This window comes from Puma concolor, chromosome D2 (assembly GCF_028749965.1).
Source record: "Puma concolor isolate L17-30 chromosome D2, mPumCon1.1.hap2, whole genome shotgun sequence".
NCBI classification, from domain to species: domain Eukaryota; kingdom Metazoa; phylum Chordata; class Mammalia; order Carnivora; family Felidae; genus Puma; species Puma concolor.
In genome coordinates, this window is record NC_141677.1 from 43,231,118 (window position 1) to 43,254,830 (window position 23,713).

Sequence of the window (23,713 nt, forward strand, 5' to 3'; positions counted from 1 at the left end):
AAGATTCCAAAGGGGAGAGAGCTGTCACAGTTGGTGGCTTTAGGCTCTACCCCACCAGGAGAACAAATGTTGGTTGTGTGATTTCTCCCAAGTCAAAGGACAGGTGGAAGTTTGTACGTGGGTCGCTGACTGAGGGTGTAGTCAGCTGGTGAACATCAGAGCTGAAGCAGTGCTGCCACTGGGCGGGATGTTCTCAGAACAAGGAAGGGCCATAAAAAATGGAAAATGGAAAACTCTCATTGGAGATGGGGAAGATGGGGAGATGGCAGCCAGGGAAGGAGTCATGGCGTCCATATCAATTTCATCAGAGTCAAAGGTGGGTTTGGATGCTGAATCTGCAGATGTGCTGGCTACTGGAGGGGAAGCGGCTGTGGTAACAGTGAGAGAGAAGCCAGTATGTACCGGGGCATTGAGGAGAGCAGCTCCTGACTACTGCTCAGCAGGGGCCCAAAACGGGGGTTGAGAGGTGACCCGTGGGTCAAAGAGCAGGTTGTGAGTTGGAGTGAAGCTGCTAACCATAAATGTAGGTAGGCTGGGATATCTGCTGTATACTGCAATGTGCCTGGACAAGCAGGAGGAAGCTTATCTCTGAGTCTGGGGGAGACCCAAAGATGAAAGCCTGGGATAGCGAAGTGGTGTCCAGATCAGCTCCACCCAGGTACAAAGCAGGCAGTCTGGTTGAGTCACATGTGCTGGCTGCAACAGTGGAAGTGACTGGCAAAGAGATGAGCTTGAGGGCAAAGAAGGGAGGAGGGGTCCACAAGAACAAGGGAAGAGAATCCACACACATAGGAAGAGGTGACTCCATTCTGCAGGGGGAAGGCCTGGAGGGGAGGGTTGAGATGCCAGCAGGTGAGAGTATTCAGAAGTATAAAATGCTACAGCTATGACTGGGGGGAAAAGAAGGGGAGTAGGCACTGTACATCTCATTTCATAATAAATATCTGGTGTGGGGGAAGGAGCAGGGAGGCAAACAGGACCGGGGACCTGTTGCGTGGGCCAGTCAATGGCAACCAATAACACGGTTGTGGCCAGCTTCTACAAAGGAAGTGGGTGAGGGCTGGGAGCCTGCAGACCCCTGCACAGGCCAAGAGAAAGAGCAGGCAGGCTGAGTGGCACTTTAGTCTGAAGGGGCTTTAGTTTGCTCCTCCAAGACCTCGTGGTTCCACTGGAGTTCAGCTTTCTTCTCAAGCCTAGGACTCCACCAATGGCTATACAAGGAAGATTGGAGGGAGTGGGGCAAGGAAGGAGAGAGGGCTAGTTCACCTTGACCCTACAAAGTGGCACTGGCAGGCAAGGAAGCTTTGGTGACATTGACCTTTTCCATTTTGCGGGTGGAGAATTTCCACTGCACAGTGTCTTTGGAAACTTCTCTCCTTGTGTCTTTTTTCCTGACATCAGTGAGGCTGGAGAACTGGGCCAATGGCCTGGTCTTCATCCAGTACTTTCCACCTCTTTTACAGCAGGGATCAGGATGTGGCTGGCTAGAGAGACCTGCTGCATCTGGTTCACTCCTGCAAACAGGCAGGACACCTCTGGCTGTAACAAGCTACTGATGGCAAGGGACTTCAGGGAAGGAGCTAAGAGACACCTGGGATTTCTTACCTCAGTTGTCTTCTGGGAGCTTGAACTGAGGTTTCCTTTCACAGGCCCCAGACTGCATGAAAGGCAGTGAAGACTCCAGAGGTCTGTAGGAGCCTAGATGATGGTGATACATTCTCACTGCTCTGGGGGTGGGGGATGAGACGCAGTGGTGGCAGGGCTACTTCTCTGGTTGTCTTCCTCTTGTGCTCTGCTTTTCTGGCACTTTGCTAAAGCCCTGGGTTCCATCTCTTATAGTAAAGGAAACGGGAGGGGGGGGGGGAGGTTGTGACTGGATAGCATTGGCCTGCCTCCTAGAGAAGTCTAGCAGCTCACAAGGCAGAGGAAGCCTGCCTGGGCCCCTGTTGGAAGACTCCACCATTCCCGAGGGGCCGAACATCATGCAGTTGCCAACAGAGGGAACCAGCTTCTTCAAAGAGTCCAGCCAGGACAGGAGCAGGGGGCTCCCCCAAGAGGGGCTCTGAGTTGTGGATGGCACACAGCCTTTCAAGGGTGATGTCAAACAGAGGGGTAAAGACAGCCCTCTCGGTACAACAATGGCTTGTGAACAAGGCCGAGGAGAGGTTCAGGGCCAGCAGATGACCCCAGAGTGGATGAATGGGCGAGTGGGTGAATGGGCTGGCGATGTCCAGGCAGGGGTGCAGCCAGCTGTGGGAGTGGCCCTTGAAGCTCAGTTTGTACGTTATTACTACATGTTCAGAAGCCTGCAGAGGCCTCCTAGCTGCCTCCTCCTCAGAGACCAAGCACTCACTGATTTGTCGCATGCTTGTGACACAGCCTTGGACATACGACTTGAAAAGCGCACGAGTGAAGGGCACGACAAAAATGCTCCAAAAGGCAAGCTCAAGGTCAGCGGCCCAACCTCCGCTGAACTCACCAGTGCTGCCAACTTCTGGCTCTCACAGGTGTCTGGCACTGGATGGGCCCTGCACTGAGTGGCGAATGTTCAACACCACTGATGCCCAAGTGGGCAGGTTTGGCACCACCAGGGTCTGCACACTGCCTGGCCACCGGCCCTGCAAGGTATCTTTGCTGGTCTGTGTCTGTGCATCAGATGGTCCTTTCCCCCCAGAGGTCATGAGAGGGTAGACAACCCAAAGCCAGGCCACTCAAGCAACTTGGAACTTATGGAGGGACGGGGCTCTTGGCAGAGCCGTCTGGGACAGGCAGTGTCTGGAGAGGGGAGTGAAGAGGTGCCAGGATGGCCACAGCAGGGCAAGTGCTAAGGTGGGAAGGGAGGTCAAGCAGCACAGGGTCATGAGATCCCTCAGCCTCTTCCCTTCTGAAGCCACCTGGGATGTCACTGATCCCCTTCTAGGATAATAGCAACAGTTATATCTTAATTACATTGGTGGGTACTTGAGTATATACACTTGTCAAAACCTACAGAACTGTATACTTCAAATGGATGCCTTTATTTTATGTAAATTTTACCTTAAAGTTGATTTGAAAACCATTTCATGTAAGAATATACAAAGCATCATTTCAAAGCCATTGTTTTATGAGTAGATCTTGCTACCCAGATGAAATAGAAGAAAACGATGGCAAAGGCTGTTTGTTCATAACCGTTGTAAGAATTTATAATACACTTTAGAAAACTGAGTCAGAAAAGATCATGTTAATGTAGTAGAATGGCAAGCAATGGGAAGGCAAGACCAGTGAGGGTGAGGAGTGAGGGCGGAGGGGAAGCAAAACAAGTCAAGGAGGGAAGCAAGGCATCAGCAAGCTGGTGCAGAAGAGGCTTGCTGAACATATGCACAGGAGTAGCTATCCCTTCTTATGGTGTCCATCCCAGCATCCACCGATGAGAAGACCATAGGCTGTGGGTTCTCAACTCCTGAGACACATGCCTAGACTGTGAGACCCTAAGTCAAGCTGTTCTAGTCAGACCTTCTCTCCCTGGATCAAGCCAGTCAGCACAAGGAAAGAATAGCTCAGCCCTTAGAACCTAAGTGAATCATTCTGAGTGGGGCTGTCCTGGTTCCTATCAGCTAACAAATCGCTGGATACCCTTTGACCTATGTAACACTATCCCCTTCTACCAGTACTGGTGGGTCAGAACTTGGGACACCGACATCTCCAGATTGACAATCTGTTGACCTCAAACCAAAATCAGTATTCTCAAGAAGATTTTTTAATTTTTTAAAGTTTTTCTTTATTTTTGAGGGAGACAGAGACAGAGTACTAGCGAGGGAGGGGCAGAGAGAGAGGGAGACACCAAATCCAAAGCAGGCTCGAGGCTTTGAGCTGTCAGCACACAGCCTGACACAGGGCTTGAATTCATGAAGCCCGAGATTATCACCTGAGCCGAAGTTGGAAGCTTAACTGAGCCACCCATGTGCCCCTCCAAAAGATTTTTAAAGGACTCAGGATCTCACAGCATATTCAAAATGTCCAAGACATAATCTAAAATTACCACGAAAAGAACAACCAAGACCTGACACTCAGCAGGTGCAAACCCTGAAAGGACACGATTGTTGGTATTATCAAAGTCTATAGTGAAGCTACCATAACCATTTCCGAGATGTATGGGTAACCACTTTCGAATACAATAGAAAGACACAATTTCACAACTGTAAGAGCCATATTTGAGAAGCATAATAAAATAAACTTTAAAATTCTTAGTGGTTCAGCAACAAAATGGAGATGCCAAAAAAAGAAGAGTCATTGAACTTGAAGATAAATTAACAGAAACTATTCAATATAAAGAGAGGAAAAAGGAAAAGAAAAAAATTAACAGACTCAGAGACCTATAGAAAAATACCAGAATGGCTAATAATCAAGCTATCAGAGTGCCATAATGAGAGGAAAAGGAGGCATTGACAAATAGGCAAAAGTGGAAACTTAACAGGAACCCATGGGGGAGGAAAAGGAAAAAAAAAAAAAAAAAAGAGAGGTTAGAGTGGGAGAGAGCCAAAGCATAAGAGACTCTTAAAAACTGAGAACTGAGGGCTGATGGGGGGTGGGAGGGAGGGGAGGGGGGGTGATGGGTATTGAACAGGGCATCTTTTGGGATGAGCACTGGGTGTTGCATGGAAACCAATTTGACAATATATTTTTTTAAATTAATATATTTTAATTAAATTAATTTATATTAAATATATTTTAATTAAATATATTCATATATTTTAATATATTGAAAAATTAGTCCTATAGTGTTGTATTAGAAATGGAGGTAAATATTTAGAAATTTAATATAGATAGCTAATATATATGGAAATAGAAAAGTGTATTTGCGCATGGGTTTATGTATTTACCATTTCTGCATACTAAAGAGGGTTTAGCAGCAAGGACACCCTAATAGTAATGAGTATATTTAGCACCCAGTTCTTAGTTTCTAAATGCCATTCTGCAATATACGGACCCTGCAATCCTCACTAAAAATGGTTGCTTTCAGACTGAGCTGGAAACTCATGGATGAATCTGAAATACCTTGTGCCATAAAGTAAGGAAATGCTCAAAGAACAGAGGGGTGTGTCAACATAACAACAGAAGCCAGAGTGAAGGGGCGCCCACTGGACAAACCAGTAAAAATGTGAGGATTAGAGTAACAGTTATATATTCTTATTCATTAGATAAAACAATCCAGGAGTCTGTGGTGATATAAGCAAATAAATACAGAAAAACAGAAATGAATTAAATAGAAGGGAGATCTATTCCTTTCACTAGAATGCCAACGAATAAATGTAGAGGAAATGATGACACTAGAAAATCATCATTTCATAACAATAATATAATTAACTTAGGCATGAATCATGAATAAATTCTAAAATCCGTGGGTGGAAGTGATTAGAATTAGAATATTTACATCATTTCAAAGCTTATTAATTATCAAAGGAAAAAAGATACTACTCTTACAGTAAGAAATCTAGCAGACATGCACACTAATCAGGTATCTAAGTTATGTTCAGTAATGGGACAAGTTGACAGCACGTTCTCACTGGTATGACATACTGAAAAGTATACTCACTACATCACCACTATGATGTTCCTGCCAAAACTGTGTAATTTTAACCTAGTCATGACAAAATCACAAAATGAAAACGAAAGATGTTCCAGAAAATAAATGGCTTGAACTTTTAAAAATGCCAACCTCATGAAAATCAAGGAAAAATTAAGGACCTGTTCTAGATTAAACAAATCAAAAGGAATATGACAACTAAATACTAAATGCAATGTGTGCTTCTGGACTGAGTGTAGGACCAGAAAAAAAATTAATCTTCCCCCATCTTTGACTATAAAGTGTATTATTAGGACAGCTGGTAAGATTTGAGCAAGATCAATAGGAAATCATAATAGTATCCACCAATGTAAAATTTGTAAACTTTCAATTTCACTGTGATTATGAAAGAGCATGACCTTGATTTGTAAGACAGACACTGAAGTGTTAAAGAAAAGGGACATCGGGGCGCCTGGGTGGCGCAGTCGGTTGAGCGTCCGACTTCAGCCAGGTCACGATCTCACGGTCCGGGAGTTCGAGGCCCGCGGCAGGCTCTGGGCTGATGGCTCAGAGCCTGGAGCCTGTTTCCGATTCTGTGTCTCCCTCTCTCTCTGCCCCTCCCCCATTCATGCTCTGTCTCTCTCTGTCCCAAAAATAAATAAACGTTGAAAAAAAAAAAAATTTAAAAAAAAAAAAAGAAAAGGGACATCATATCAGCATTATCAAATAACAACTATAGAATGTAACGGAGAAAAATATACCACTTACAATTGCAAAAAACTCTAAGATGTCAAGAAATAAATGTATATGTGTTATAAAACGTAATAGGAAAGAATATCTGAATAAATAGGTAGATTCACTATTTTCCTAAGTAGGAAAAATCAATATCTGAAAATTTTAATTCTTCACACAGTAATCTCTAACACCAATAGAATTCCAACAAACATTTTGATTGGACTGTAGACAAACTTATGTTAAAATCGATTTATACCAATAAGGAGAAAAAAATAGATAATCTAAAAAGAAAGGAACAGAATGGGGTCTTCCTTCACAATTATTAGCATGGTAATTAAGACAATTGGGTATTAACACAGCAAACAAAAAAGAGATTGCATTGGTCTGCTAGAGCTACCATAAAAAAATACCATAGGTTGGATGGCTTACACAAGAGATTTGATTTTCTCAGTTTTGGAGTTAGAAGTCCCAGACCAGGGTGCCAACCAATTTAATTCCTGGTGAGAGCAATCCTTCCAGCTGGAAGAGAACTGTCTACTTAATATAGCTTTACATGGCCTTTCCTCTGTCAAAAACATGGAAAGGGGATGGTGGGGAACCAAGAGTTCTGGTGACTCTTCCTCTTCTTATAAGGATATCAGTTCTTTTGGATTAGGGCTCACTTGTATGACCACACTTTTCTTTTCTTTTCTCCCAATCTCCATCATGTGGCATAGGGAGCTAGGACTTCAACATATGAATTTGTTGGGGGGGGGGGGGGGGGGCGGTACACAACTCAGTCCACAACAAAGATCAATACCATAAAGCGGCCCAGAAACAGGCACACATGTATGAGAAGTTGGTTTGGGGTGACAAAGACCCTTTGACCAGAATTTAGCCAGACTCCTTTGAGCCCTCTTCATCAGGCTGCTGATACCCTCCTTCTTCAGACTGCTGAGCCATTTTAGTAAAGAATCTTGCACAGCCAGTTATGGAGCATCTCCTCACCCTTGATAGTCAATCCCACTGCTGTTCCTACAACATTAATATCTAACCAAATTCTTCTTCCCTCCCACCCTTAATACCTAAACAAGTTGCTCTTTTTTTTTTTTTAAGTAATCTCTATGCCCAACGTGGGGCTTGAACTCATCACCCTGAGACCAAGAGTCACATGCTCCACTAAGCCAGCCAGACACCCCCTAACCAAGTTATTCTTACTAATGTTTCATTCTCTCCCTTTCTCTCTGTTCCCTGGCTATAAATTCCTACTGTTCTCTGTTGTATACGGAATTGAGTTCAGTCTCTGTCCCCTACAACAACAGTTAATTCCCCCTTCTATTCAATAGAGTCTGTCCTGCTGTTTTTAACAAATGTTAGAATAATTCTCAGATTTAAATGGAAACTTAAATCTTGGGGGAAATGGAATATTGAAAAAACAGAGGGGATGTAGACAAATGGCATTACACATTCACACCACAAATGATGATGATGATGACAAAAAAATTAAATGCCTTTTATTTTATACCATAGATTAAAAATAAATTTCAAATGAAATAATTACATGAAAAATACAAACTTCAATATTTTAAATTCAGTATTAATTAAAACCTGGTTGAGCAGAGAGCAAAAGTTTTGATATTAGGAGCCTTGAAAGGCTGTAACACTGTAGAGAATGTAAAGCCCTGGGTTAAGTATTAGCCTCTGCCTGAGTAGATAAGAATATCAGTGATCATTTCCATACCAGTTACCATGAAATATACTATAACTTGTTACAATAAAATTTAGTTTCTGCTTAAGCCTACTTCTTAAAAGAGGCAAAGTACTTTCCTAATATCAAAAAATTCATTTTTAAAATGCCAAGGACGGATGAATTCTGACTTTACCATTATGAATATTTACTGTAATAAACTATGTGTCAGAATGTTTCTTATATAAAAATATGTTTGTCCTCCTAGAATTATAAATTACTTTCCTTGGGAGCCTAGTCTTACACATCTTCTGATAAGTTGGCTGATTATAGACTCACTTATCTTGATAAGAGTATCTCAACCAGTATAAAAAATACTGTGGGTGCTTATAAAATCAGAAAAGTGTATAAAGACATTTCTCCTTTAAAATATCCTTTTACAAGTAAATTCTAAACAGATTAACTCCAAAATACAATGCAAAAACTTGATTTTTCATGACAACCAAAAATAAAACCTTTTGAAACTCTTAGAAGAATGTATAGAACATTTTTGTATCCTACAAGACACACACACACACACACACACACACGCGTACACATACACACAACCTTGAAGAAAAATATGATAAAACAAAAAAAATCTTCCTTTTAACAAAGGCATCATAAACAATTATATTTGAAGAAGGTATTTATAACATATACAACAGTTATTGAGAAGATATAGAGAATGCTTAAATTTCAATGTAAAAAGACAAACATCATATAGATTTTTTTCATATTACTTGAAGAAGCTCGGCATGTGAAATTAAAAGGAAGAAACCAAATCACCAAAGTGAAAAAATCTTGACTGCATCTTCAAGGTAACCCTTCAATCCTACAACTGGTATATGCTTTTGAGAAATTCTTGTACGTGAATGATAGCAGACGTGTCAGGAATGTTTGTTGTATCAGGGTAACAATAAAAAATTCAATTGCAGTTAAATGTCCATCAATAAAATAAATAAACTGTGGACTATTTATATGCTGAAATATCATATAGCATTTAAAATGAATGGATTTGATTTATATACAGCAGTATGGAAAGAACTTAAAAACCTAATGTTAAGTTAAAAAATACAAGTTGCATGGGGCGCCTGGGTGGCTCAGTCGGTTAAGCGTCCGACTTCAACTCAGGTCACGATCTCACGGTCCGTGAGTTCGAGCCCCGCATTGGGCTGATGGCTGAGAGCCTGGAGCCTGCTTCGGATTCTGTGTCTGCCTCTCTCTCTGCTCCCCCCCCCACCCCGCCCCGTTCATGCTCTGTCTCTCTCTGTCTCAAAAATAAACGTTAAAAAAAAATAAAAAAAAATACAAGTTGCATAAAAAATAATTTCTGGGAAATTTAAAAATAGAAATACAGAAAGCAATTTATATATTAATTCTTTCCAAATATAAAATTATACAGCATATGTGTTGATTAATTTTATGTGTCAACTTGGCTTGACTATGATACCCAGCCAGATGTATATATATCTATATATAGAGAGGGAGAAGGAGGGGGAAAGGGTAGGAGAGAGAAAGGGAGGGAGGGAGAGAGAAACAGAACCCTGGTAAATGTAATATTCAAGTCTCAAACATTCACAGGGAATGTGTGAAGCCAACTTCAGGTTGGTAGGTATGTCTAAGGAGGGAGAGAGACAAATGGTTTGGGGACAAGAATTAAAACTTTGCCTTTTCCTATGAGGTTTCATTAAAATATATACCGTTATATATAATTTCATATAAGTGTGTGGATTCCTATCTCACACAAAAATGTCAAAATGTTAAAATTAGTTTCCAAAGGGAGGAACTAAAGGTGATTTCTATTATTCTGTTTTCCTATACCTTTAAGCACAAAATAAACAAACAAATAAGCACTGCATGAAAGAACAGTTTTGTCCCAATCATTAAAATGGCGCTGTTTGGAATGGAGTTGATTCACATGGCCTGGTTGAGTGTTGCCTCAGTGAAATGTCCCTGAAGCTTCCCTGCAACTGTGCTTTCATTTTATTTCAGTCAGCAACATTAAGCCTCCTAACCCAGTCTCTAACACTGAGGGAAACATGCCCTGGATTGGGGAGAAAAAGTTTTGACAACTAAAATTAAGATATGCCATTGCAAATCAATAACTTAACTCTAAGTCATTCCTCGATCTCTACCACCATCTAATTGATGTGAATCAGTCTCCTAGGCTAAAAAATTTTCAGTTTTTTAATATAAAGAAAATTAATTCATTTTTGATCCAACAATGCTAAGAGAAAAGCAGAGGCTAGGCTACTTCCCTTCTAACCTACAAGTTCAGAGCTGGAGTTATAAACCAGGTTTCCTCCACCCCCTGAGCACATATATGGAGAGTGTCTCACACAGCTTGTTTCCTACATTAAACAAGTGTTAGGTACAATGGGATACAAATCCAAGTAAGTGTGGGAATTATTGAGCTAAACAAAACTAAATGGATTCTCTTACAGCACAGCAGTTTGCATATTAATATACTTGATAAATTTCCTGAAGGAGGATATAACACACAATGTGTCATCTTTCACCCATGCCATTTTAGTTCATAAAATGTGTCATGGGACTACTAGCTAATGTTATCAGAAATGCCAATATAAAGACCATCAGTATCACTGGGGGCTGAAGCATTGTAAAACATAATTGTCTCTACATATACGAAGGAAGGATTTTAAATATGTGCAATTTTCCCTTATTTCTTGGGGCGGGCGGAAGAAATCAGGTCTACCTGACATAATGATAGCAGCCAGGCACCATTCTCTGTTTGACAAGCTGTCAAAAATTTGAGGTCACTATTAAGTCCTTCACTCTCCTCCTCTATTGGGTAAGTGATTCAGTGGACTTTCTCAGAGAAAGATGAGCCAAAGACAAGTAGAATATACTGGAAATTCCGGCTTCATAGAAAAACATATGTGACAGGCATTTTTAGAAGCAAGTTTTTTTTTTCCCTTCTGACAACACTAAGACAACACAGTTTTTCATATTTGTGGAAATAATGAGCTGTGCCCTGCTCCACAACTAAGACACATACACACATACACTTGCACACACACACCCCTCCTCACCCCATAGTAACACACAATAAAGTTATGAGCTTCCCAAAGAGTTATCTATTTTGTGAAAGACAGCAAGTTACCATTTATTCCCCTGAGCAGCTGATTTTCATGCTTTAATAGCATTACAGAAAATCCATTCCTCACTCTCTATAATACAAGGGCATCTGACGAGTTCATCAGTCCTGTCTTCGTTTGATGCCAGTCAGCATCTCCCTAGCTCAGTACAGCTGCAAAGAGCTTTCCAATCTGACCTTCTGCATGCCAGCACATAACAAGCTAGTGAGTGGCAGGAACAGGAAGAAAAGGGCTAAGAAAAATAAAAGTTCTTTTCAAGTAAGCTTCTCACTAGGTGTTGAATAGGAAGCAATGGTGAAAAAGAAAAAAGTAATTTTGGAATGTTTGAAGAAAGTTTTATTTTTCTTTGCCAAGCTTATTCACAGGTGGTTTTCATTACCAACACGCAAGAAAATCAGAGGCAACTACGATGCTGTCGGATGGTGAACCTAGATTTAATTTCTGATCCCCAAATGCCTCATGTGAAACCTCAAGAGAGCCACAGATTCTCTGAATTCAATTTCTTCATTTTCAAAAGGAGGAAATAACTGTGGCAGAGTCCATGAGTTTAGTTCATTTAATGCCCACTCTAAATCTCTCTCTTGGATCATCTTTTATATCCTGGAATGCCCAAACTAGACCTTCCAACAGTGTACCTTTGTGGCAGAGGTGGCCATGTGATATGATTCTGGACCATAAGATATAAGAGGATTTCTGCAGGGTTTGTAAGAAAGGCTATGCTTTTCTGAACTAGATTTGAGAATCAGTATGTCTAACAATCTCCCAGGTGATGCCAATGTTTCCATGGATTGCACTTCAGCAAGGGTCCTGAAGACAATGTAGTAGGACAGGTGCATCAGAGGGATGGCGTGCAAAGCAAGTAGGGTGCTGAATTACCATATATACATAATTTATATAAAAAATGAAAATATGGGTTTTGTTAATTATGCTTCTTTTGCTTCCATAAAGGGAGGGGAGAGAAAAAAATGGAAGTGGGCCTAGTCACTTGGCTGAAGTCTAGAACTCTAGTTGGTGTCAATTACTTAGAAACTTTTTGAAAGACCAGAAATGCCTAATATTGTTAGTAGCTTTCAAGTGGTCTCTAAACATTACTAAAGTTGTCTACACACCAAAAGGTCTTTGGTTAATAGAGAACATCTGTGTATTTGTTTTAATGTAATAAATGGGACCACATGCACAGATTTTGAGTGGACTCATACATTAACCTAATAGAAGAATCAGAAGGTGTGAGCTAAAGGCCATGAAACATGATTCCCTTAAAAATTTCAAAATCTTTCAACGGACACTGGACTTTTCACAAGTTGTGTATGTAGTATGGGCACTTGAACCAATGATATTTATGCATGCATTAAGGGACAGAAAGGCCCCCTTGCTCACTCAGAAGTTACATTTGCACCCAATGCACATGCAAGAAGAAGCAAACATTAGAAACAACTAAAGTACTATAAAGAGTACTGGCATGCAAAGAGTTTGGAAGTATTTACTTCCATGCAGAGTTTGGAAGTATTTACTTTCATCCAGCGACAAAAAAGCTAAGCAAACTGAAAATCAACAACTCTTCTTTGATTTACCAGAGAACGGGGGTCACGGGGAAAACCAATGCCCCCCACCCAGAATTGGAGATACAGACAAGCAGATTCCAAGAATTACAACTTACTAGAGCAGAAACCCAGGCGAAGAAAACTCTGTGGGAACCAATAACAGGGAAAGAAAAAAATAACTTATAACTGAGGAGTTGCTGGTAGTTCAATGTGTTCAAATCTGAGAGTTAAAATCTCTAGCAGCATCCAGACTTGGGGGCCCTACATTTTGTGTTTTACCTCCAGGAACACTACCAAGTTCTCACAGTAAAGATCAGAGAAAAATTCCCTCTTGCTTCCTTCCAGCAGAGGAATGGGAAAGCAGCCATTATGAAATAAGCCTGAAGCATTTGCTCTTCTTAACAGGCCTGCCCTCAAAACAGTCTATTTTATGGAAGCCTAACTCTCTAGGGTTTTATCAGAGTCTAAATGTTTTGAGTTGGGGGAGGAAACACCCAACTCCAACTGACTCTGGACTTCCACAAGAGTGAAGGAAAAATACCCAACTGTAGCTCCCTTTAGCCTTCTTGTCTTACCTAAGTGTAGCAAAGCAAAACAAAACTGAGAAGCACTTGTAAATGCCACAGCTGACGGCACAGGCTCCCTGAAAGACTGATGCATAGTCACAGTACTTTAGAATGCTTTCCCTCCATCACTTCAATAGGGCTTCTGTATAATAACAAAAGAATCCAATCAGAAGAGCTGCATGATTCAGACTCTATTTAAGAAGGAGTCCCTAGGGAAACTGAAAGCCAAGAGATGAGAGGGAAACAAGGACATCAGAGGAAATGTTAACCTGTGATACCTACAGCTACCATAGGCAGTAAACATAGCCTTACCCCAATCCAGATATACAAAAAAACCTTACACTAAAGGACTACTTAACCAGTACATCATGTCAAATTTAAAAAAAAAAAAAAAATTACAACTCATACTAAAACAAACAAAATTTTGAAAAGAACCAATATCAGAACCACACTCAGATATAGCAGAGATGTTGGGATTGTCAGGCTAGAAATTTAAAAACAACTATGATTCCTAAGCTAACAGCACTAATGGAAAACGTGGGTAACATGCAAGCATAAATAGGTAATATTAGCAGATAGATAAAAGCCTAAGAATGAATCAAAAGAAAATGCTAGAAACTAAAGACAAAGTAATAGAAATGAAGAATGCCTTTAAATGACTCACCAATAGAAAGGAAAGAATCATCCAGAAAAGGATAAGTAAGCTTAAAGAAATGTCAATAGAAACTTCCATAATTGAAATTCAAAAAGGAAAAAAAAAGATGAAACGGGCGGAAATCAAAGAACTATTGACAATTATAAAAGGTATTAAAACACACACACACACACACACACACACACACAATGGAAGCACCATAAGGAGAAGAAAGAGTAAGAAACAGAAGAAAAATTTGAAGCAACAGTAATAGAATTTTCCAAATTAATGATATACACCAAATCACAAATGCAGGAAGCTTAGAGAACATAAACCAAGATAAATATTAAAAAATTGATACGTGTGCATATCATATTCAAGCTGCAGAAAATCAACTCAAAGAAAAAATATTTAAGGAAGCCACAGAAAAAAATACCTTACCTATAGAAGAGGAGAAATAAGAATTACATCAGACTTCTCTGCAGAAATCATACAAGTAAGAAGGGAATAGAATAAAATATTTAAAGTGTTTACAGAATCGCCAACACAGAATATTTTGTTCAGCAAATATCCTTCAAAAGTAAAGGAGAAATAAAGACTTTATCAAGCAAATAAAAATTCTTAAGTAAACGAGAGAGATCAGAAATTCAGATCTACATAAAGAAAGGAAGATGTCTATAAAAAGAATGAATGAAGGTAAAATAAAATATTTTCTTTTTCTTATTCTTGGTTGACCTAACAGGTAGCAGTTTGTTAATAATAGTAACAATGTGTTAAGAGACTAGTGCTTAGATGGGTAAAATGAATAATGGCAATGCTGTAAGAGATGGGAGAGAGGAGTTACATATATTCTGTTAAAAGGTACTTGCACTACATATGAAGTAATATAGGGTTCCTTAAAAGTGACTTGTGTTAGTTGTAAATGTATATTGCAAACAGAAGAGTACCACTAAAAAAGAACATACTTTGCCACCTAATGATCACCGCTTTATTTTTATTAGGCTCGCTCTCTCTTGCATGCATGCGTGCTCTCTCTCTCTCCATATATATATATATATATATATATATATATATATATACACACACACACACACACACACACACACACATACATACAAACACACACGCACAAACACTCTGGTTTTATTTGAGCATTTTGTAGGATTCCATTTGTTTTTCTTGTCTTAGCATACATCTATGTGTGTGTGTGTGTGTGTGTGTGTATAAACACACACTATACCATATAGTATACACACACACACACACAGTATGCTAAGACAAGAAAAACAAATGGAATCCTACAAAATGCTCAAATAAAACCAGAGAAGGCAGAAAATAAAGACCAAAAACAAAACAAAATAAAACAAAACAAAAAAAACCCACAAAAGCAAAGAATAAGGACAATGAACACTAAACAGTAAAAATATGGTAGCCATCAATCCAAATATACCAATAGTCCTTTAAAATGTCAGTGGTATAAATACCCATAAATACCCCCATTAAGAGACTATAACAGTGGAGGGGGGGGGGGGACAAAACACCATGATCCAAATATATGTTGTCAATAAGAAACCCATTTTAAATATAAAGACACAGATTAACAGGAAAGGAATGAAGGAAGATACACCACATTTTTCTGTTTGCCTACTAGAGACACGATTAGACTCAAATCAGCAATGTTCTTTCTCCCAGTAGACATGATATATTTAAGATTAGGGGTGTTCTGTGTTTCTTGTTTTAAGGTACATATGTATGTACATAAAGTCTTAAATGTTTTATTAGTATCCATCTAATCAGTTTATTGTAATTGTATGTACTATGAGATGGATGTTTTTTATATTTTCATCCTTTGTGAGTTTAAACTGTCACTTGTTTTGGGGCGCCTGGGTGGCTCAGTCAAGTTAAGCAACCATCTTCAGCTTAGGTCACGATCTCATGGTTCACGGGTCCGAGCCCCACATCAAGCTCTGTACTGACAGCTCAGAGTCTGGAGCCTGCTTTGGATTCTGTGTCTCCCCTCTCTCTCTGCCCCTCCCCTGCTTGTGCTCTGTCTCTCTCAAAAATAAACATTTAAAAACATTTTTTAAATAAAATAAAATTGTTACTTGTTTTTGTTTTTAACAAAACCAGTACCATTGTCCTGAGAACTTGATTTTTAGTAGGAAATATACATTAGTAGAAATAAATTGTCCAAAATGGAAATACATGATCCATGATAGAAAAAAAACTGATAAATTGGGCTTCATCAAAATTAAAGACTTCTGATCTGCAGAAGACATGTTAAGAGAATGAAAAGCCACAGACTGAGAAACTACCTTTGCAAAACATGTATTTGATAAAGGACTGATACTCAAAATATACAGAATTCTTAAAACTCAATAATAAACAACCCAATTAAAAATGGACAGAAGATCCAAAAGACACTTCACCAAAGCAGATGTAATGATGGTAAGTTAGCATATGAAAAGATATTAAACATCATATGTCATTAGGGAAATGAAAATTAAAACAATGAGACATCATTACACACCTACTAGAACTGCTAAAATCTGAAACATTGATAACACTAAATGTGGGAAAGGATGTGAAGCAACAGAAAATCTCATTCAATGATTATGAGAATGCAAAATGGTACAGTCACTTTGGAAGAAAGTTTGGCACTTTCTAGCAAAACTAAACATGCTCTTACCCAGAAAGGGGCATATGTTCCAATTTATCATTTGAACAAGTAGTCTTTCAGAGTGTGAGAGAGGCACTAAAAACATGAAAATAATATAATTTTTTAAATGATTAGCCACTGATAATTTGATGCATTAACTTAGAAAACACACTATGGAAAAAATACCATCTCTGTGTGTTGAAATTTTGTTCATTCTTTCCCTTCCGGATTTAAAGATCATCATTGCTTTGAACTGGCTTCTACAATTTGCTTTGAGAAGTCAGCTCTCCAGTGAATCATTGCTCCTTTCAAATCTAGTGTCTATACTGGAGAAACACTGCATAGATCCACATGGAGACACATACAAACTGTTCAAGGCAGCACTGTTTATAGCAGGACAATTTTGAACTTTTACATAAAAGTTTTATAAAAATCTACTGAAGAAACAACATTGAATAAACTATGGTATATTTTTATCATGTACTGCTTCACAAGATATGGAAAGTTATGGTTTCTATATAATCACATGAACACATTTTTAAACGAAATATGGTAAGTGGCATATTGTCTCTCCCTTCTGAAAACCTTCTATTACTCCCTAAGACTGGATTATGCATGATTGCTATATAACACCTCTTCTTAGCTCTATCCTATCTTGAAGTTAATTGTCTAGTTATTCATATCTTCCAATAGATGTTAAACTCCACAACTGCAAACAGTAGTTTAGACTTAGCTTATGAAGACTTGACTTTCCATCCTATTCAGTCCTTCTTCTATCAGTTTCAGTTTCTTCCCTCCTGATTTGTTTTCTTCATAGCCCAGCCACTTAGGTACCACAAGTCACCATGGGAATCATCAAGAGATCGTCAGTTGGGGCCTCAGTTTCCTTCCTAATATGGACAATGATCATAGCAACCACAGATTTAACATGCACAGAGCTTCGAGCACTCACAGGGTTGCTCCAATAGTGGGGTACCTGTGCTCCTTATCAGAGGAAAAAACTCTTCTCTCCTGGGAAGCTTACCTTGTGTCCTGAACCACATAGCATCACCTGGTCTAAGTCCACCTTCTAATCAGGCCACTGAGATCTCAGCCCAGTCAGATAAAGACTAAGCATTTTCCCTCAAGGAAATTTTACCACCTAATGATCACCAATTTATTTTTAGCAGGCTCCAGGCTTGACCAAGGACAGGAAATTAAGGTTTTTGAGTCTCTACAGTACAGCAGATGCTGAGTGTGCATTTTACTTACTTTGTATAATTTAAGATCCCCATGAGATAGGCCATCCCCATTTTAAAGAGCAGGTGATCGCAGCACAGAGGTTAAATGGTTTGTCCATAGACACATTACTATTATTGATCAGATCCATGATTTAAACTTAGAGCTGTCCAATTCCAAAGCCTATGTTTTCTCTACCAAGCCACTAAGATCTATGTATGACTAAAAGACAAGTAAGTTTAAAGCCTTGCTACGCAAAGTATGATCTAAGGATGTGTTGTGTGGCACCACATGAAAGGTTAGAAATGTAAACTGTCCAACCCCAAGGCAACTTAATTAGCAGTTTAAAAAGAATCCCCACCCAAGTGATTTTTACACACATTGAAGTTGAAAGAGCATCCTTCAATGATATATGACAGATTTGCAGAGTAAGTGATCAAATTGATGGCGATTGGGTATACAGTGTGTAACCACCACTGAAACAGGGCAAAAAGATGGAAGAGCAATTTGGGAGAGGGGAAGAGCAACCCATTTTGGGATACTGGGAATTTATATAAAGGACATTCAAGTGCAGGTATTCAGGGTGTGTGTGTGGGGGATCGGATATTCAGGCTGGATTTGATAGTTGTCATGCAGTGTGGGATGTAGGGCCATGAATGTGTGTGAGGCTGAAGGGGGAGAACATATCGATAGAAAAGAATCAAGGATAAAAGTAGCCCAGATGCTATCATGTGAAAGTCTGAACTGTTTTTCTCCAAGATTTAGAACTACAAACCTTGTATTGGGATATCTTGTTAAAAGTTAAAATTTTTCAGTATGAGGAAGAGCTCTTCCATGAATGAATGGACTTCCTGGAGAAATAAAGAGGAACCTTCCTGTATCTCATCCAACAGACAGATACACACACACACACACACACACACACACTTGTCAAGGGTGCTACAGAAATCATTTAAAGGGACTCTTCAGTGGTTCAGTTGATTAGGTGCCCAACTCTTGATTTTGGCTCAGGTCGTGATCTCACAATTCATGAGATTGAGCCCCACAATGGGCTCTGTGCTGACAGCATGGAGCCTGCTTGGACTACTCCCTTTCTCTCTGCCCCTCCCCTGCTCTCTCTCTCTCTCTCAAAATAAATAAACATCTTTTTTTAAAAAGAAAGAATTTAAATACTGAAGCTCTGCAACTATTGCAACACTCCACCATTACCCCATTACCAAGGCTAAATGGTTATGTGAATAGTAAATGTCACAGTGTGTTCAAATTCCGGCATGGTTAACTGAAACTGCAATAAAAGGCCATCAAGTTTTGATGTTAAGTGTGTGTATGTATTTTGTATAAAAATAGCTGCCTCAAGTTTTATATATCACAAGGATTTCTTACAGCCCTTGAAAATTGCTGTTGTAATTTTTCTGGCACTGTCACAATGCAGACTAGGGTTATATTAGGAAAATATAATGCAAAATACAGTAAACTGAAACTCTTTGAAGTCTATATAATCCCTTTTCTCCATTTTATCCCAATATATCATCTTTCCACTACTCCACTGCTAGAATTGTCCAAAAGCAAGATCTGAACATGTCAGGTCTTAGGTGGAATGGTGGAAAAGGTATTACTTTCAAGGAAAACCTGTTGTCTTCAATAAAGAATCCAACTTCTTGGGCTTTATGAATGGTATTTCACAGACTGACCCAGACCCATCTCTAGGCATCTACTATTCACAGTTTTCTAAAATGGTCTTTATTCTTCACCTGGAAGATTATTCTCATCTTTCAAGATCCAATTTAAATGTTCTTTTCTCACTAATGCTTTCTCAAGTAGATTGAATCATTCCAAAGCAATCTGCACATACTTGTAATAGAGCAATTAAGACACTTTTCTAGTGATGGTGGTCAGCTGTGTTCCCCAGACCACTGAATTTAGGAGAAGTATCTGTTCTTTCCATCTAGTATCCACAGCATTGACTGGCTCTAGAATTCCCTAAGGCCTTAAATGTTTATCAAAGCAGTGCCACCCTGATAAATGTGCAGGTCTGCAAAACTGTGTGCATGCATTTGTACACAAATTTGCACACACACAAATAAATCCCAAATTGCCTTTCTCTCTCTCTCCCTCTTTTTTTTTTGAGTGTGCAAAATTGTAATTCTAGTCTGGAAATCGCTTAAGTGGACTCTTATAAAGTATACAAACAAAATAAAGGTCTGCTTCCCAACATTAAAGAGATTCAGTAAGTTCTAAAAGATATATATAAAAGGGACTTGTCTTGATCACCTACTCATTGGATGATATGTGTTTCTCCACTGTCTTTATTTCCCTCATCTCCACCAGGCTTATATGTTGACCAAGGATACTGAAGCACAAAAATAGTAGCCAAAGCCTATAAGGGAAGACTACTTGACAACTAAATTTGCCCCTTTCATTATCTGTTCACAACTCAAACTGGGGATTTGGAGGCCATTTGTGAGTAGAATTGGTAAAATAAATCAGAGGGCTATTTTTGGATTAGCAGTTAGTGATGAGGCAGCAAAATACAATCCCTAGACAACGACTTGAAACTTAAGTCTTAGTTAATAGATATCTGGTTCTGTAAAGTCAATCCCTTAGATTTCTAGTTTCCCCATTTGCAAGTGACAACGTCTCCCATCATGGTTGTAAAGATTATGAAGTTTCTTATGTGTAACCCAACAGTATGTGAAGAAAGGATAGCATGGTAAAAAAAAAAAAAAAAAAAAAAAAAATGATCTTAGTATTGGCTTTTTTTTTTAATTTTTTTTTTCAACGTTTATTTATTTTTGGGACAGAGAGAGACAGAGCATGAACGGGGGAGGGGCAGAGAGAGAGGGAGACACAGAATCGGAAACAGGCTCCAGGCTCCGAGCCATCAGCCCAGAGCCCGACGCGGGGCTCGAACTCACGGACCGCGAGATCGTGACCTGGCTGAAGTCGGACGCTTAACCAACTGCGCCACCCAGGCGCCCCAATATTGGCTTTAATATAGGTAATCCTAGGAATCTCTCTGTATTAGTATGAGTTCTCCAAAAAAAAAAAAAAAAAGAAAGAAAAAAAAAAAAGAACCAATAGGAGATACAGTAAAACCTTGGTTTGTGAACATAATTCGTTACAGAAACATGCATGTAATCCAAAGCACTTGTATATCAAAGTGAATTTCGCCATAAGAAAAAATGGAAACTCAGATGATCCATTCCACAACCCAAAAATATTCATATAAAATTCTTACAATACTTTAATATAAATAAAGAAAATACAAAATATAAAGAAATATAGATTATCCTGCACTCACCTTTGAAAACCTTCATGGTTGGTGTGAGGGAGACCAAAGCGAGGAGGGTTATTGTGTAGGGCGACTTGCTCTATCACTAACAGAATCACTGCTAATTACTGGCTCAATGGAATCTTTTTCTGCGTGGAGGCCACTGTACACACTCACACGGATGTTAACTACAGTACCATATTAACAAACTCTTGTTATATACTTTATTTAATATAACTGGCAATAAGGCAGCAGAGGCAATAGGGTGGTCTATATCTGCAGGCAGCCTGATCTAGAATGAAGCAAAGCATTCCTAAGCTTACTCTCGTATGGAAAAGCAAAGGACTGTCCATAGGTGCTTTGAAGTGACAAAAAAAAAAAAAAAAAAAAATACACTGGTGCCCATGGCGGGCACCTTCCAACGTTCTGAAAAATCACTGATTTCTGCCAAACACCACAGCCTGAGACCGAGCTTCTGAGCATGGGAGATGATCACCCACAATCCTGGGGAGAGAGGGAGAGAGAGAGAGAGAGAGAGAGAGAGAGGACACACCACTGCTCAGTTGTGATCATGTGACATTCAGCATCACCTACTACTTGTATTGCAAGACATCGTTCATGTATCAAGGTAAAATTTATTAGAAATGTTTGCTCCTCTTGTAGCACACTCACAGAACAAGTTACTCACAATCTAAGATTTTACTGTTTATCTATCTATACATAACTCATGCATGACATTTATCATAAGATATAGGTTCATGCAATTATAGAAGAAGTCCTGCAATCTGCAGTCTATAAACTGGAGGCCCAAGAAAGCTGACAGTGTAGCTCCAGTCTGAATCCTAAGGCCTAAGAACTAGAAGAACTGTTGGTATAAGTTACAATCAAAAGACAGCAAGCTGAAGACTCAAGAAAGGCCAATGTTTAAATTTAAGTCCTAAAGTAGGAAGAGACCAATGTCCTAGCTCAAAGCAGTCAGAAGTTCTCTCTTCTCAGTCTTTTTGTTCTATTTGGGACTTCCACTGACTCCCTAATTTGTGATGAAATCCACTTTACTCTGTCTACTGATCCAAAGGTTTATCTCATTCAGAAGCATCCTCAAAAACATACTCAGAATAATGCTTGACCAAATATCTGGGCCCCCTATGCCCCAAAGTGACACATACAATTAACCATCACACACTTATTACTCCAAATTCAAACATTGTATTACAATGCTTCAGGAGTTCCTATCATAGCAACCATTCAGGTGTGTATCTCTAATCAGTTACTCTAATCTCCATGACCCATCTGTTGGCATTAAACCCTGAGTTCACCAGGCAACCACCCATTTCTGTTCATATCAGCATAGTCTTGGGGAAATGTCATATAGAACAACCCCTTGTCCTGTTACTAGGCTTTTGGTCTACTTATTCAACATCCTGCTAGACACAGTGTGATCATCCTTAATATCTAGCCTCATGGGCATTTGGACAGACTTTTTCAAATCCTAAGGGTAAATAAGAGGAAGAACAGAGATCCTCATGGTAGAGAATTACAAATAAAACCATTATCTTTGGCCCTTTAAGCATGAACTGCCTTCTAATCTTTCCCTGTACCTTGATGAACTGGGATGGGTGAATAAGAGGATTGGGGAGGGAGTGTGTTTCTTCTCGATGGCCAATAAAATAAAACCTCTGTCATTATCCAGGCATTTCTAGGGATCAGGCTCCCAGGGTTCTTCCCACCACACTAACCGGAAAGGCTCAGGGATTGTTGGGTATCTGCCCAGTTTGATTGTTTGAAAGTAACCATTCACCTCTTAAAGACCTTGAGCTTTTGGCATCACAGACTCTAAATTGTGTTACACAATTCATTTGAAGAGGCCCGTTGCCCAATAATGCTGATCTATTTTTTTCCACTCAGCAAATAGATGATTTGATTTTCTCCTCCTCCCAATTAGTATCAATGGTAGATTTCCTAACGGTGTGATTTGAGCTTGAAGGTTAAACACGGCATGCCTGTCTGTTGTTCAAATCAATACTGCTCTGACATTGCTATTCCTCACCTTAACTTCCATCAATGATTTGATTTAAACCAGCTGCTTTTGCTAATTCAGTAATTAGTGACTTGGCAAAGCACTAATCATATTGGGAGGTAGAAAAAAAAAAAGCCCTCAGATTTACATATGTAATGAAATTTCAGCATGAAAAGGTTGTTCCAAAGAATGATACTATCTAATATGAAACCCGAATTTAGAAAAAAAAAAAAGGGAAAAAAATTACTAAATTCGCTAGCACCTAAGATCCATACAGTTGTATTTCTCCATTCTGTAAATACCAAATTTGTGCCAGGCATTGTGCCAAATGCTTTACATACATTACTATAATCCCCACATTGACCTTAAAGGATAGTTATTATCAGCTCCACTCTGCAGATGAGACACTGAAGCCCAGAGACACTCAAAGTTTTTCCCAATATGACTCAGCCAGGAAATGAAAGAGGAGAAATTCAAAGTTCTAACTCCAAATTCCATGTTCTTTAACCTTTTGTCACAACTCTTAGATATTTTCTTGTATTCTCAATGGGTAAAATTCTGTGAAAACCACACCCATACCAATTCAAGGAAACTGAATGTGCTGTCCTGATTGTTTATCTGAATGGCTGGGATGTTGTATTCAGTGGCTCTACAAAAGGATCTGGATATATGGGAGTTAGGTCTCCATTTAAAGATCCAAAAT

General features: G+C 39.3%; 1 protein-coding gene across 7 annotated transcripts in view; it reads right to left on the bottom strand.

Annotated features, from left to right (window-relative positions):
- LOC147576023 (uncharacterized) overlaps positions 1 to 23,713 on the bottom strand; it is a 778,516-nt gene that overhangs the window by 441,715 nt on the left and 313,088 nt on the right. The gene's annotated exons all lie outside the window — the stretch shown is intronic.